General features: G+C 41.2%; 1 protein-coding gene across 5 annotated transcripts in view; it reads right to left on the reverse strand.

Annotated features, from left to right (window-relative positions):
- RIPOR2 (RHO family interacting cell polarization regulator 2) overlaps positions 1–16,904 on the reverse strand; it is a 247,787-nt gene that overhangs the window by 183,109 nt on the left and 47,774 nt on the right. Inside the window, exon 1 of one of the 5 annotated variants that reach the window (XM_088475870.1) lies at positions 6,578–6,786. The exons of the other annotated variants lie outside the window; for them this stretch is intronic. The gene's annotated coding sequence lies outside the window, so the exon portion shown is untranslated. Of the gene's footprint in view, positions 1–6,577; positions 6,787–16,904 lie in introns of those variants that run through there. 5 annotated transcript variants of the gene reach the window in all.

Consider the following 16,904-nt stretch of genomic DNA (forward strand, 5'->3'; position numbering starts at 1 on the left):
ATATGGATTTTGCACTTCTTTTTCTCCTGCCTTTTGCTGGAGATATTTTTTTGCCTGTTTTGCCTAGGTGAAAACTCCGGGAATTGAATATGGAGATACTTTGAAAACAGGCGAAAAGTGCAAATTGGTGAAAACTTTTATCCGAATGGCACTTTTCGCGGCTAATTGAATACGGCGCTATGTATACAGTGTGTCTGCATTCTGCCTATTGTTGTGGTCGCATTGGCAAACTGCTCTGCAGAGAAATACTGGCATAAGCTGGTCAGAAAGTGGGAAAACACATGCAGGAGATGGACAGAGGGGGAAGACAGACAGGAAATGGGGAGACACAGACAGGAGATGGAGTAAAAGACAGGAGATGGGGAGACACAGAGAGGGGATGGAGTGTGAGGGGAGCAGAGACAGCCGACAGGAACTGGAGCTGTGAAGATAGAGGAGGCACACAGGATACTTACTGACAGGGACCATGCTCATGCTGAGACTGGCGTTGAGAGTCCTCACAGTTCCATGGTCAGAGAGCAGCTCCACCAATCAGGAACTCTTCCAGGCAGCATGTGCTGAGCTCTTCAAATCAGAGAACTCAGCACATGCCATTGTGTCAAGACTCATGGGAGCGACTTCTCAGTGTAAGAGCTGCAAGGACATCCCCTGCTGCTCTCTCATTTCAACCCTTACTGAGTGCAGCACAATACACCCGATCACATCCCTACGTCTCGCACAAGCCTCTCAGCCAGGCAGAGTTTATGTACTGCCTTGTCAGTAATCCGGCCCATGATCTAGGTCCTAGTGCCAGGTGGCTGTTGCAGCAGTGTGCTCTGGCCGTGCCCAACTTCTTAATCTGGCTCTGGGAATGGGGCTGCATTCAAACAGCTTAAAAACACAACACCTGGGTTTATCAGCTTTATATAAGGAAAGATGGAGCAGAAAGACGACACTGGTATAATACATGCCAATTAGAATAGAGCTGGGGTGTTATTAAGCTTTTTAAATAAGCGCCATTTCCTGGGGCTGTGATATAAATGCTTACTGATCTAACAGAGAGGTGAACTGTTACGTTAGAGCTAGGGATCACCAAGCAAAAATTGGATGTATGGTTAGACATTGTTTGCCTTACTGATAAATAATGTACAAGATTTTTTCAACAGTAACATGATGTGAGTATTATCTTGGAGGTGTCACTTTAACACAGTAAACAAGCCCTTCCTTCCAGTGCTACATCATCCTATTAGCACAGACACTGAATTTCCCAGCATCAGTGTTATAATGATTCAGGGGTCTATTTACTAAAGCTTGGATGGAGATCAAGTGAACAGAGGTAACGTCCCAACCAATCAACTCCTAGCCATCATTTTTCAAACACAGCCTGTGACATGGCAGTTAGGAACAGATTGGTTGGGACTTTATCTCCATTCACTTCATCTCCATCCAAGGCTTAGTAAATAGACCCCATAGAGTGGTGTGGCTAAAACGGCTATATCAATAAGGCAAGTGCTGAATGCATCAATAATCAAAATATTCATGTAAAAACAGAAACAGAAGTATGGCATTAATAAACGCAAAAGGTTTCAAGAACCAAATAGTTAATACATATAATAATATCTCTCAACACTGACACTTCTCATGAATTGCACTAAAGTGTAATGTACAATAACCTATATAAATGACCCCCTTAAAATGATCTATATAAATTACCCCCTTAAAATCAAGTTACAGGTGGCAGCTATCCAACAAACTGTTCATACTGAGAGGAAGGGTACTGGATACAAACTGTCCTGGCCTATGTAGAGGCCTGAGAGTGCAAAGGTAGCATGTCCACTCCAAGTCCTCCGCACGTGTAATGCTGCACCATGCCTCCCAGTATGTGGAATGAACCCCATCTGATGTGTTGATATTTCTGGAAATGTGAGACACACGTCATGTATACTCATATTGTCTGTGATTATACGAATGAAGAGGTAAGTTAATCCTTTGTTTTCCTGGCCAGTATTGTGGAAGCAGCTCTAAGTAGAAGCAGAGACCAAAAACCATCCCTATCGCAGAATACAGAAACCAGTTTATTTAATTAATTGTAGGGTTAGAATGGGCATTAAGGGTCTATGGGGTCTATGTACCCCCCTGTCATTATCGGCGCTGCTATATACACAAGATAGCGCGCCGATGTGCTACCCAATGTATGAACGGTCAGTGGCACTGACCGTTCCGACGGCTATTGATATATCGACAGCTGCTGCAGTTGTTGCCCTGTCACCACAGCAGGTACAGCACCGTCCATGTTGCAGCGGCTGCCGGGCTCCTGGCTGCACATGAGATCTCGTGAGCATGCCTAGCGGGGCAGGCTGGGAAGGGAAACACGGAACATCAGCACTAGGCTGATGAGCTGCGGTGATACCTGAAGGGGGTAGTTATCACTCCACCACTCCAGCAGATGAGATGTTAATACAACTCATCGGTACTGCTTCCTGCTTCGCCTTGGTAAAGAGACGAAGCAGGAAAAGTTATAGCAGCACGATGTGTGCCGCTGTAATACCTCTCCCCCAACAGCCAGTAAAGTGACAGTTAGGAACTGATTGGTTAGTACTTTAACTTCATCCACTTTCTCTCTCTCCAAGGCTTAGTACATAGTTTCCAAAATAGACCCTTTGGGTCTATTATGCATAATTGATGAAACCAAAAACATAAAAGGTTTTGAAAGATTGACATTCTGTAGCAATAGGTAACTTTCATTACAGCAAGCTAATATTAGTGCAGCTTCTAAGTATCATGTTTCATTACCCATTAGCATTGTATAGAAATAAAACAAAGTTAGGGAAGATTAATTTGGTACTCTTCAGGCTTTCAAAAGATGGACAAATACTACCATAGCTTTGAAGAAGGAAAAGAAATAAAAAGGAACTTTTTTTTCCCTATTTCTTTTTAAAGGGATGCCCGCCCACCTTGGAGGAATAACAGAAATCCTTGCACAGCCTGAATGCGGGCCCCCTTTCTAGTGCTCCCCACCTCTACCTACACACAATTCATCAGGTGTTTTAAAAGTACTGTTTAATGCGCCTTAACAGGGTGTTTAGGCGCAAGAATGGGCATTTTCCGACTAAACTTCCCAGCACAATGCTGTTTTCCCAGCGATAAGGGCAGAAAACAGCATCGCGCCTGGACTTTTGTCGGATTTCTGCTCGCATCCACGGAGGGATGCGAGATGAAATCCTTAGTCGAGGTTAGCAGCGCGATGGATTGAGTAGCTCCGGGACCTCATTCCCGGCGCTATTCACTTCGCGTTGAATAGAATCGTGCCCAAAATGTCAAATGAAAAATGTATGTGACTGGATGAGTGACAACAGCCGATCACGTTAATCCTTTATTTGACACTGTGACTTAGATTTCGGGGCAACAATGCTTCAAAGCTAGGTTACTGTTTGAGATGGATGACCAATCTAATTTTAAAGTGAATACAAAAAAGCATCGTTAAACAATTTGGTAATTAAAGAAAGGATGCAGCAAAAAAACAATGTGCATATAGTGTGAAAACAATTTTGAACTCGCAGTAATAGGTATACATACTGCACAAAATAGTTGTATGAATACAATGCTAACTTTTAACACTAGATCTTATATAAGAAGAGATGCATTATGGGAAAAAATAAATAAAAAATAAGACTAGAAGCAGGACACACTTCTCATGAAAGATGTAGCTTAACAAAATGTGTGTCAAAGGTTAGCAATCCCGAAGCTAAATATTGTAGGGTTGGATGGAAAATGAAATGACATTTCTATTAATAACTGCATTCATGTCAATAATGTTAAAAGACCAAAATGATACATAGTGACTTACAGAATACTTCTCTGTAGTACTGTAATAAAATCATTCAATCGTCCATTCATGTGAACATGTTCAAACCAATTTTACATACTAATGAAATGTTTTGGTTACATGGCACAGTGATTTTAGAACTTAATTTTGTACATATGTAAATTATATATATTTTTGTAGCATATTGGAACATTCCTTATTGTTATTTTATATGTAATGCACAGTAACAAACAAAATACAGAAATATTAAAATCACACTTCTATTCCACAGATATAGAACATGTTATTTTTCAACAAAACAAAAATTACAGTAATATAAAATTTCTGTGCTTAAAAGTTTAAAAAAAAAAAAAAAAAACCCAGCCATTGGCTGGTTATGCTTGTGGGGGAGGGAGGGCGCATGTCATTTATTTTATTACTGGTTATCAAATAACCCACGCGGCACTCTTACTATAGGTTTAGACAACTTTAGAGCTATAGTATACTTCTGTTTATTCCCTTTATGCCCTGAGAAAAGGACGCACAGTCGTCCTGGAGTGCTGGTTATGTGGGTGGTGAGACTCATGCTGTGTGTCATGATGTGCAACTCAGGGCCTCTGATGATCGCCTAGATTAAGGCAGAAACAGACGCCATTGCTTTGGACATTAAGCATTTTTATGCAGGATTAAGTTTCCTCTATGTTCTTCATCACAACAATGAGAGCTGGTCCTTCATTTCTTTCTGTATCTCACAGACTGGGCAAGTTTATTATACATTATATTATTTTTATGGACCTTGGCACCACATTGAAATACAAGTTTTGAGCGCTACAAGGGCCATATCTCGCTCTCTCTCTATAGGTTTGTGGGTCTCTCATGCCAAATGTTTGTCTCTTTTACTTTTGAAACACCATTTTTGATGGATGATGGAAAACTCATGTTAGTGAAACAAAAATAAATTTTTGATCAAAGCGCATGTCCGACCATGCAATACCTTGTGGAGGGTACTTATCCTCCAACAGAACGGAGGAAGAGGTCGCTGGGACTCACAAGTGAAGTACTGATGCTGCCATATATATTTGGGAAGAAACCTATTTAAATATTGTAAAAATAAAATGTGTAGAAGATACTTGATGAAGTTTAACACCAAAATAATTCTAGAAATGGTAAATTTACTGATTGTGACCAGGGGTGTAACTATGTATTTGAAGGCCCCATAGCAAAAGTCTGTAAGGGCCCCTATGTACCAGCCAAAAGGTGAAAACTGTATATAACACATGTAACTTAGACAAGGAAGGTGGGCTCCCCTCAGCCCTGGGCCCCATTGCAGCTGCACCCCTTGCACTTATGGTAGTTACGCCCATGGTTGTAACTGCTCAAGGTAGTTTCTAACCTGGCCAACCCTTCCTGCATGAGGTTAGCAAAACTATGTCTCACTCCCTTTACCCAAATAAAGTAACATTACACACCCACCTACTGTAACTTCCTGCACCTAGAAAACAAGATTTATTCACTAGCTCTGAACAGTAACAAGGCTATTTGGCAAGATAAAGATGGTTATGCTTCTTTGAGCAGGTCTTTGTGACTCAGGAAATAATGCATAATTACTGCACAGGGACAAAAATGCAACATTTGTAATGTCCATTGTTATATTACAGCATGCCTAGAAAGATAGATAATATACATTATACTTGACATTATATTAGAATCAGTGTTTGACAGCTCCATCTGGTCACAGATGACTCGCTTGGAGAATGACTCATGCAGATGTGCTAGAATTTTAAACTTGAGAAAATGATTTTTATTTTACACTTTAATCCATCACTGTCTAAATTCCCACTTGTTGTCTGAATCAGTCGAGCATTGTAGCCTGTTTAGACCGTACAATATGTACTTTAGGCTTTAAAATATTAATTTGGCTAATTTCATATCATTAGACAACTGACACATGGAAAAAGAAACGAAAAAAACTATCAATGTGTATTTTGGGGTGATTTTTTTTTTTTTTTTTTTAGTAGGGGAATATCTGCACTGACTGGGCCTCAGCATTTCCAGCAGCAAGGGATTTATACACAGATCTGTAAAACACAACTAAAGTGAAGGATTTCTATAGTATATTGACAAATTAAAAATTCATAATAGGTTTGTGTAATGTTCTAATTATCCAGTCCTCTACCAGACATACAAAAATAGCAATAAATGTATTAAATATACATCCTAAAGCATGTACACATCTTGAACAAGTAGTTTCCATCATGAAACTCTTGCTTGTGCCAGCACTAGGTGCGTTTTCAACAAATAGGTTTGCTTTTTAAAACCTCTCAAGCACATGAAAGATAGCAAACCCTAAAGGTAGCAGTACCAATACAGTATGTTAATATCTTTCAGGTTCTCTATCTTTTGGAGAAACATGTAAACATACAGTATCAAAGGCAATTAAGAAAGAAAAGAAAAAAGCACTAGTATCACAATTAAAACCTGTGGTAGGTACTAGCCTGCTCACATGCAATAATCACTAATCATTACACAGTGATGCTCAGCTTCTCAGGGTACCGTATAGCAACTTACAAAACAAGGCATCCTATCAACCTTATATTACCAACACTTTCTGCTCCCTGGAAAGCAACAGTATCTATCTATATGTCTAGATCTCAGTGACAGAGAAAATAAAAATAAATCAAATCTGTGACAGGAGCATTCATATTCTGTTTCTATCCAGAGGAATAATATCTAGGTGCAATGTGCCTTGCTAAAATGATAATATATTATTCACATCAGTGGGTATCCTCTTACCTTCTGGGTGTTGCTGGATGGCTGATACCCCTGTTTAGATCTGTAGTTCTGCACTCATCAACAAAGCTTTACTCCTACCGGTCTGGGGCCATTGTATCGGATTATACTTCCAACATGCCCAGGCTTCGGTGCCAAAAGGAGAGATCAATCAGCAGCTTGTCTTCAGTCACTGGCTGGTATAACCCACACTGCTAGCAACAGCTACAATACTCAGAGAGAAAAGGAAAGAGGAGGGGGCAAAAGAGGGGGCTGGATCTCAGCCTGATTCTGGTGTCATCTGTACTCAGAGAAGTTTGAGAATCCCACTTACATGCAGCTGCTTGCGCTTAATGTTGTAGCATCCTTTCGCAGTTTCAAACACATCTATTTTTAATGCCCACACAGTTTTGAGAGCTGATCCTTTACAGTTGCCTATGCTGCCAATAAACAATATTAGGTTCCCACAACATAAAGTAAAGCACTGAAATATAACAAATGGTTTGTTATTCCCAGGATCCCAACATTGTAGAGTACATCAGGTACGCACCACTGACTTATTATCTTATTCCCCAAATAGAGATGAATAAAGGTGTGATACACTTAAAAGAAAATGCAACGTTCTTAAGAAGCAAAACTCATTGAATTAGATATGCTTTTAGACCTAAGGATTGTGTAATTAGACACACTATTTTATGGACATATTTAATGAAGTTACTGTATTAAGGATGTTTTCACACAATGGATCAATATCACTGCTGTTAGAGATCAAGTGCACTGGTCACAGGCGTTTCCAAAATGCTATACCTTTTCTTATTATTAACAGGTCGCGTGCTGTGCTATACAATAAGGTGAACTTGCTTGATGACACTCACTTTGTACTGACTGAGTCCAGAAGTGCTCGCCATTATAGGACACGATTATGTAATGGGCTGCAGATGTTACTTGAATGTGTATAAAGCGTACCAGATGATGGAAAACTCATGTCAAGCAACAGGCGTGCCATGCTCCTGCTCATTCAGAATCACCAACATAAGTAAGAATAGAAGGATACAGGAGTAAAATGTTCTATATTAGCAAAACAAACAAAAAACATAGTAACCAAAGTTTTAAAGTCTGGTAGGTTAATTATGCTCAATGACTGGGTAAGATTTTGCAGCTAAAGTATGACCCTATTTATATAATATTGACTAGTTACATAGGAGCTTCACATACAAGTACAGTAGTTTTCAGCAACTATCCTCTCTCTGTGTTATGCAAGATATAGCTTGTTGATGAAGACTATTTAAAATAAGGTGGAAATAGCTTCTGATCATGTTCAATGGCCTTTTGAGATGTCTGTTAGTAAACTGGTTGAGTGCATAGACATGACAGTTTCCCAGGAAATCATATTTGAAACTGGCCACTATGTAACAATAAATGTACAATGTACACTACACTATTAAGCACTAGCATCCAGATGATTCCCTGTGCAATGTCCACTTTGGTCAATGTGTGGTGTGAAATAATGAACATTGCAAGGGCAGTTTTTTTAGTGGTTACATAAAAGTATGTTCAGGATGATTAATATAGTCTGCTCCTTTTGTGAATGAATGAAGAATATACTGACTCAGTGGGATGCAAGTTGCATGTTGTCTGTGTTTCATTAGAACACCAAATGGCATCAAACAATCAACACGCTAATGTGTGCCTAAACCCATGAATAGCTCTCAATAGTGCTAAACAAACACTCTGTCCATTCTCGTCGCAGATCTTCGGACACATTAAATTATACTGAGATCATGTCTGCTATAGAGAGGCTCAGGATTTTTTTTTTCCCCGTGTATCTTGTTTTGCTAATTCAGTGGAAAATGCCAGATAATGCTCCCTCGTTCGTTCCCTAATTAGACAGGCATAAAAGCTGCCATTGTGCAGTTGTTGTGATAGTGCTACCTATAAATTATTCACTCTATTGAAGTGCAATCTGCTGTGGCGTTTTCAAGCAGGGTACAAATCAAGCAGGCGCAGCAAACGTAGAACTCAAAGCAATATCAGATCACACGTCTGCAGAGCTTCAATGAAGTGGCTCCCAATAAAGTAGTTGTCATGCAAACCGTGACTTTAATGGATTTAAAGTTCCATTGCTGTGTGTGAGGATGACAACTTTACAAGTCAGCAACAGCTGTTGAAAAAATATTCATGTGGATATGTAGACTATGCGATGGTGTGCCTTCCATGGGTGTGCAAAGCACAAGTGTTAGCTATGTGTCACGGGAAACACACCAACATTAAAAAGATATATAATATATATATATATATATACACACATATACACACACATACATACACACACACATACATATATACACACACACGAGAAAGTAAGTGTGTGTGCGCATCTCCATCTTTTATGCACAGCCAGAGATTTGTACCAAATTTGGCATGGTGGTGGTTTTACCTGTATTAGGTTTTTGCCTAGGTTTCAACTTTGGGCCTGATTCAGACCTGGTCGCAAGCGCTGAGCGCTCGCAACCGGGTCGATGTTCGCCCACTGGGCATGCGCACGACGGAGCCGGCTACCTCCGGGTGCTCCGTCGCTCGCACCAAAGGGGGCGAGCTGTCGACAGCTCGTCCCATTTGGTAGGCGGGCAGGGGGGGGGGTGGCTAGCCAAACGGAGGCGTTCCCGAAGGAACGCCTGCCGTTTGTGGGCGGCCCCACTGACATCACCAGTGAGTGGGAGAGCTTCCGGCTCTATTAGAGCCAGAAGCTCTCTGGGGCTTGCGGCCATGAGACCGTGCCACAAGGGTCTCGTCGCAAGCCCAATTGTCGCGATGGTCTTGACCATCGCGACCATCAACCTGGCTGCTCGCAATAGCTGTGGGTTGTCACCCAAAGCTATGCGAACGGCCAGGAGGCCGATTCAGAGCGAGCGCTCGTTCAGAGCGTCCGTCTCTGAATCAGGCCCTTTGTCAGAGCCACACAATCCCGTAAAACCTGGACACTCTTAAATTACACAGGTTCTGGGGCTGAGGGGCTGGCTTCATGCCAGAGGTGATTTAAGGGAGGAGGGGGCCCGTGTGCGGGCTCTGATCGGGCCCCCTCCTCTCCAGCAGTGCAGTAGACTATGGCATTCCCAGGACATCTCTATTGCTCATGTGTGAATCACCGGGCAAATGGACGCGGTGGCCATTTTCCCAGTGATTTCTACAGCCAGCGCCGGGCCGAAGGAGAGGCAAGTATATGTAATTGGGTGCAGGTTGTGTGTGCGGATACCCCTGCACCCATTGTAAATACGCCCCTGCTTCATACACAGACTGTCATACTCTCTCCTACACCAAAGTGCTGTGCTATATCACTTTTCCAACAGCTGCATACATGAAATACTGAGTTAGCCAGCCCTCTGTGTTTGCATGATAAACTTTGACATTAAACAGTGTGCATTATTAGCATTTCACGCACTGTCTCAGCAGCCGCCCTAGGGGTGCCAGGCAGGCTCATGAGTAGCTCAGCACTCGATGCATTCAGACTGTAGCAGACAGCATAATCAATCCATAATCTTTGATCCTGGCTAAGCTTAGCATATGGAGATTACAATCCACAAGGTAAATTGATCACAGCCACACAGTGCCCCCTTTTATACGGGAATGATCCCTGTCACTGCGTAAACACAGCTGAATCACCCCCTGAAATGGTCCTCAACATTGGTCTACAGAGTGATTTCAGGGGGTGATTCAGCTGTGTTTACGCAGTGACAGGGATCACTCAGATTCCAGATTATCGGGAATCTGCGAATGGGCAGTACGGGTCTGCAATCCCATGGTCACTCAGCCAGCCAAAGGAATCGCAGATGATCCGATACTGCATCCTTGGATGCAACTCGGGTCAGTAATGCATGCAATAATGCCCCTGCTGCATTACCATATTATAGCTATTGCAGCTGCTAACATGTTAGTAGCTGCGATAGCATATCTGTTCCGCAGCCAAATTACCCCATCTGTACTGCAGTGATCACTGAAACTAAAGTGATTTTGGAAGCTATACTGATTTCAGTTCTGTAATGGTGCATACACACGTAAAGATTTTCTGTCCAATCATCCAACCAGTTGATTGGTTGGAATGAAAATCTGGTAACGTATGGGAGTAAATGATGATCAGCAATTTGCTCCTAAATGCCAGAAAACAGATGAAAATGGTCGTCAGACAAGTTTGTTAAATGTTTGATCTAAACAATTTGTTCAAACAACAGTTTCTGTCCATCTTCCGGCATTTGGGAGCAAATTGCTGATTGTCATTTGCCGTCATACCTTACCAGATTTTCATTCCAACCAATCAACTAGTTTACGTGTGTATGCACCTTAAGGCAGTCTGTTCCCAATATACCTCATTCCAAACGGTGTGAGAATACGCCTGCCTGCACTGTCATATACTCCTCATTTGCATAGTTATCCGGGTTATAAGGGAGAACAATGTAAAAAAAAAAAAAATGAAGGCTGCAGGTGTACTTCAGGGTCCAATCTTCAACCCGGGCAACACCGGGTATCCCAGCTAATATTTATTACCAGTTATTTATATAGCGCACACACATTCCGCAGCGCTTTACAGAGAGAATATTCGGCCATTCACATCAGTTCCTGCCCCAGTGGAGCTTACAATCTATGTTCCCTATCACATGCGCACACACATACACACTATGGTTAATTTTTTGTTGTGAGCCAATTAACCTACCAGTATATTTTTGGAGTGTGGGAGGAAACCCACCCAAGCGGAAGGGAGAATATACAAACTCCACACAGTTGGGGCCGTAGTGGGAAACGAACCCATGACCTCAGTGCTGTGAGGCAGTAATGCTAACCATTACACCGTGTGTGAGTGTGTGTGTTATACATATATATACACACACACCATTTTATATACAGTGTGTGTGTGTGTATATATATATATATATATATATATATATATATACATACATATACATACACACAGTCAGGTCCATAAATATTGGGAACTTGACTGAATTTTCATATTTTGGCCTCTATTCACCACCACAATGGCTTTGAAATGAAACAAACAAGATGTGATTTAACTGCAGACTTTCAGATTTAATTTGAGGGTAATTACATCCAAATCAGGTGAACAGTATAGGAATTACAGCGGTTTCTATATGTGCCTCCCACTTTTTAAGGGGCCAAAAGTAATGGGACAAACTAAACAATCCTAAATCTAACTTTCACTTTTTAATACTTTGTTGCAAATCCTTTGCAGGCAATTACAGCCTGAAGTCTGGAACGCATAGACATCACCAGAAGCTGGGTTTCATCCCTGGTGATGCTCTGCCAGGCCTCTACTGCAAATGTCTTCAAGTTCCTGCTTGTTCTTGGGGCATTTTCCCTTCAGTTTTGTCTTCATCAAGTGAAATGCATGCTCAATCGGATGCAGGTCATGGGATTGACTTGGCCATTGCATAATATTCCACTTTTTAGCCTTAAAAAACTCTTTGGTTGCTTTTGCAGTATGCTTCGGGTCATTGTCCATCTGCACTGTGAAGCGCCGTCCAATGAGTTCTGAAGCATTTGACTGAATATGAGCATATAATATTGCCCGAAACACTTCAGAATTCATTCTGCTGCTTTTGTCAGCAGTCACATCATCAATAAATACAAGGGAACCAGTTCCATTGGCAGCCATACATGCCCACGCCATGACACTACCACCACCATGCTTCACTGATGAGGTGGTATGTTTTGGATCATGAGCAGTTCCTTTCCTTCTCCGTACTCTTCTCTTCCCATCACTCTGGTACAAGTTGATCTTTGTCTCATCTGTCCATAGGATGTTGTTCCAGAACTGTAATGGCTTTTTTAGATTTTGTTTGGCAAACTCTAATCTGGTCTTCCTGTGTTTGTGGCTCACCAATGGTTTGCATCTTGTGGTGAACCCTCTATATTCACTCTTGTGAAGTCTTCTCTTGATTGTTGACTTTGACACATATACATCTACCTCCTGGAGAGTGTTCTTGATTTGGTCAACTGTTGTGAAGGGGTTTTTCTTCACCAGGGAAATAATTCTTTTGTCATCCACCACAGTTTTTTTCCGTGGTCTTCCGGGTTTTTTGGTGTTGCTGAGCTCTCCGGTGCGTTCTTTCTTTTTAAGAATGTTCCAAACAGTTAATTTGGCCACACCTAATGTTTTTGCTATCTCTCTGATGGGTTCGTTTTGATTTTTCAGCCTAATGATGGCTTGCTTCACTGATAGTGACAGCTCTTTGGATCTCATATTGAGAGTCAACATCAACTGATTCCAAATGCAAATGTCACACCTAGAATCAACTCCAGACCTTTTACCTGCTTAATTGATAATGAAATAACGAGGGAATAGCCCACACCTGTCCATGAAATAGCTTTTGAGTTGATAGTCCCATTACTTTTGGCCCCTTAAAAAGTGGGAGGCACATATTGAAACCGTTGTAATTCCTACACCGTTCACCCAATTTGGATGTAATTACCCTCAAATTAAATCTGAAAGTCTGCAGTTAAAGCACATCTTGTTTGGTTCATTTCAAAGCCATTGTGGTGGTGAATAGAGGCCAAAATCTGAAAATTCTGTCAATGTCCCAATATTTATGGACCTGACTGTATAATATATATATATATATATATATATATACACACACACACACAAACAATTTTAAGGGCTAGGGATTACCATCTTGTATGTCTTGAAGTAATTAGCATAGACCTCTACACACATGGCACAATGTTTTTCATTGTGAATATGCATGAATTAACTAAAGTATCGTATAGAGTGATTCAAATGTCTGAATAGTTACAAAGTGAGACATCAGCAAGTAGCTTCAAAATATATTTCAGACTTCTTGTAATTATTCAACATGGTCTATTCATGATAATGCAACCTGATCCTGCATTAACTACCATTGAGCTGGATGGCAATTAATTCTGAATTTACAATGGGGCTTCATGAATAGTCTCCATAGTTCATGGCCATGGGAAATGTTTTGAGGTCTCTAGCATGTCTGGTTTTAGGTCTTTCAAGAATTGGAAAGAATGAATAAGGAATTGTAATATTTATGCATTATTATTACCTTAGCAGGCTTCCACTTTAGTTCCGTTGTACAGATAATATCCAATATCACTCACTGCAAACTACGTCTAGGTTGGCGCATATAGGGTTATATGAAGAACAGGGTGGTATTTTGTCGTACATGCAATTTAGAGTGGCATTCAAAATTTGGCATGTATAATTTCACAGAATATTTAAATAAACCATGGCATTTTCATGCTTTATTTAGTTAAATAATGATTTGTATTAAAGATGTTACATTTCGTAACTCCGCAATAGAAGTGATTTACAAAGGGAGCTGGTTACACACACACTCAATTAAAGCGACTGCAAAATGCCCGTCTTCATTTCCAGAAATTCGGAATCATGTGATCAGAAATTTCAGGAGAAACTTTAAAGACCTGCAAATACAACTAGCAAATACTAAAAGCTAGGAGGTGTTCAACTAACCCCATTATGTAATACCAACAATGTGCCACAGTAGTGTTTTTTGGTAAATTCAACATGGGGCCCTATAAAATCATGTATAAAGATTTATAAAGCAACTCTTATTTCTTGAGACGCTAGCCTAAGTACTTAATAGATTTGGATGGCAGTACACTTGTGTTGTGTGGGGAGAGATGCTTACAAATCCTCACTGTCGTCAGTTCTCTCAGGAGTTTGTACAAGCTATGGATTCCAGACTGGTGCCTAGCAACCACAATATGCACAGGGAGGCAGCATGCAGCCCACATCAGGATTTATACAGCAGCCCATATGAGGGTTTGTGTTAGTCTGCTATTCCTATGCTACACAGAAAGAAACTACTTTTATGCATCAGTGCAAGTGTCTCCTTTCTAAGTTGGTTTAATGTGCATCATAAAAGCACAGCAGAGAATGACATCATATATATCAGGTTACAAAACAAGTGCACACATTAATGTTTAATGCCACCAGTTAAGGCCTGCCCTGCTGCAACTGGAAGACATTTACTAATGCACGCACACTGTGCCGAGTTCAATGATGGAGGTCATTCTTTTAAACAAACTGTACTTTCAAAGGCTCATGTTATCCCACTAAACTCTACTATTACTAGTAGAACCAATACATGTACCTGACAATTGTGTTAATAAAAATAAATAAAAATGCTTTATTCAATATTAGTGGTTATTCTGGTTAGGTCTGTAATGTTTTAGGGGTCTATTCATCATCCCTTCATTTTTACAAAGGTAGGGGAAAATGTTACTTTTCACCCACTTTTGTAGAAATGAAGGTTCAGAGCCATTCAGCATTCCTGTAACGTAGGAGATATCACAGATATCTCCTGGTTACAATTCTTCCCCGATAATTTCCACATTACCTATACTTTAGTATGGAAATGTAGAAATTATGTAATTCATCAAGTTCCAAAAAGCATTTTTTTTATTTTTTCCGGAACCTGTGAGCGATACTGTATGCCATCCTCAATGGCATACACCCCCTAAACCATTCACAAGCTGCCATTTGTAAGGCAGCTTGTGCAGCAGAGGGATCTATTCAGATCCCTCCAGCTGTTTACTTACAGTGCCTCCAGGGGCTCTGGGCTGTCAAAGGTTCCCTCCTCAGATCCTCTTGTGCTCGCCTGCGCCGGGGGGAGCTTGTGCAGCTACTGAGCAGGGCGGCCACGGGGGTGCTAGGTGGGTCAGATCGGACACCGGCGGCCGCGAGGGAGGAGGGGGGGGCCGGATCAGACACCGCGGCCGTGGGGAAGCTGGATCGGACACCAGTGATCACGGGGGAAGAGGTAGGGTCCGGGGAGAGTTACACAGGCCAGCAGCAGCGGGGGGGCTAGGACGGACACCGGTGGCCGCGGGTGTTTGGGGTGTCTGGGGTGAAAGAGAGGGGGGGCAGATGCAGTGTGGGGAAATCCTTATGGGATACCTCAGCTGCAAGAGAAAAGTATCGCTTTTCCAAAAAAAGCTTACTCTGCAAAAACTCACATTAAAACAGACACAGATGAGGTGGACGAAGGAAGAGAATACATTTAAATTTGACAAAGGGTACAGATGGCTCTGCTCATGGAACCTAACAGTTTAGAGGGTGAAGGCAATGCTGTGGCAATAGAAGTTAGTGGGACTCGCGAGTGGACATGTGACAACCTAATAGAAGTGGGGTCTATAGAGAAAAGGTGGGTGTGTTAGAAAACTTGGAGGATTAAAGATTGGATGAGAGTGATCAAGCGGGGAAGGGAGTTACAGCCCAGGAGGTTGGAATTAGTGGTGGATACCAGAGAAGTGTAAGTCAGAGGCAAATGGAAGAGAATATTTATTACAAGGTTATTTATATTTGAAGAGGAAGAGTTGGCGAGGGCTTTGAAGGTGAGTAGCTTGAATTCAAGGAAAAGATATGGAGGAGTATAGGTATTTGCAGAGTGGTACAGTGGTGATAAAGGAAGATCAGTATCTCCACAAAATTTAGGATGGACAGAGGGGAAGGCTTTTGTAGATAAAAAAGGGGAAAAGTATTCTACTGATGGGGCACTCTTGAGTATCCCATTCATAGAATATTTTTCCACTTTTTTTTTTTTGGCTTTGGTATTCAAAGTAAATAGATGATATATATTATAGGAGGTACACCTCAAGCTAGAAAGTATAACAGAATTTATTATTGTGGGAATGGTTATTTGTAATTTTTTTCCTGTGGATTTTCACAAACAGTAGTAGTAGGTTGCATTCAATGTAGGAAATTAGATACTGGATTAATGTTCTCCTGAGAAAAAGGGACATATTCTGGTAATGTTTCAAAGGAGGAGTTGACAAGACAGGGCAAGGGACTAGATGTAGGGGCGAAATTGAGGGCAGAGTAAAAGACAACACCAAGTCAGCAAGCTTGGGGAACTGATGATGTAATTTATGAGGGAGAATAGAGGAGAGCTAGTGACACTAAGGAATGGAGGTAGATGTTGAGCTTTTGGTACTGTTGGAACATCCAGATGGAGACATGGGATATCAGAAAGAGATGGGTGATCTAAATAGGAGTGGTAATGGAGAGCAAAGTAGCATATTAATTCACTGAAAGAAGGAGGTAGGCCGAGAGAAAAGCAGATGACTGAGAACAGAGCTTTGGGGAACCAATGGGCAGAGGAAAAAAAGTGTGTGTATAGTAGAGAAAATGAAGCATTTAGAAAAGGTGGTAAAAGCCAAAAGTGAAGGATGTTCAGAAGAAGTGGGTGATCAATTACTGTATATAGACAAGGCATCAAAGAAGAGTATGGATAAGTGACCCTTTAACACAACATAATTAGATATTTTTTTACAAAGAACCCATCATTGTCAT

The sequence above is a fragment of the Taudactylus pleione genome, unplaced genomic scaffold (assembly GCF_031769625.1).
Source record: "Taudactylus pleione unplaced genomic scaffold, aTauple2 ptg000179l, whole genome shotgun sequence".
NCBI lineage: Eukaryota > Metazoa > Chordata > Amphibia > Anura > Myobatrachidae > Taudactylus > Taudactylus pleione.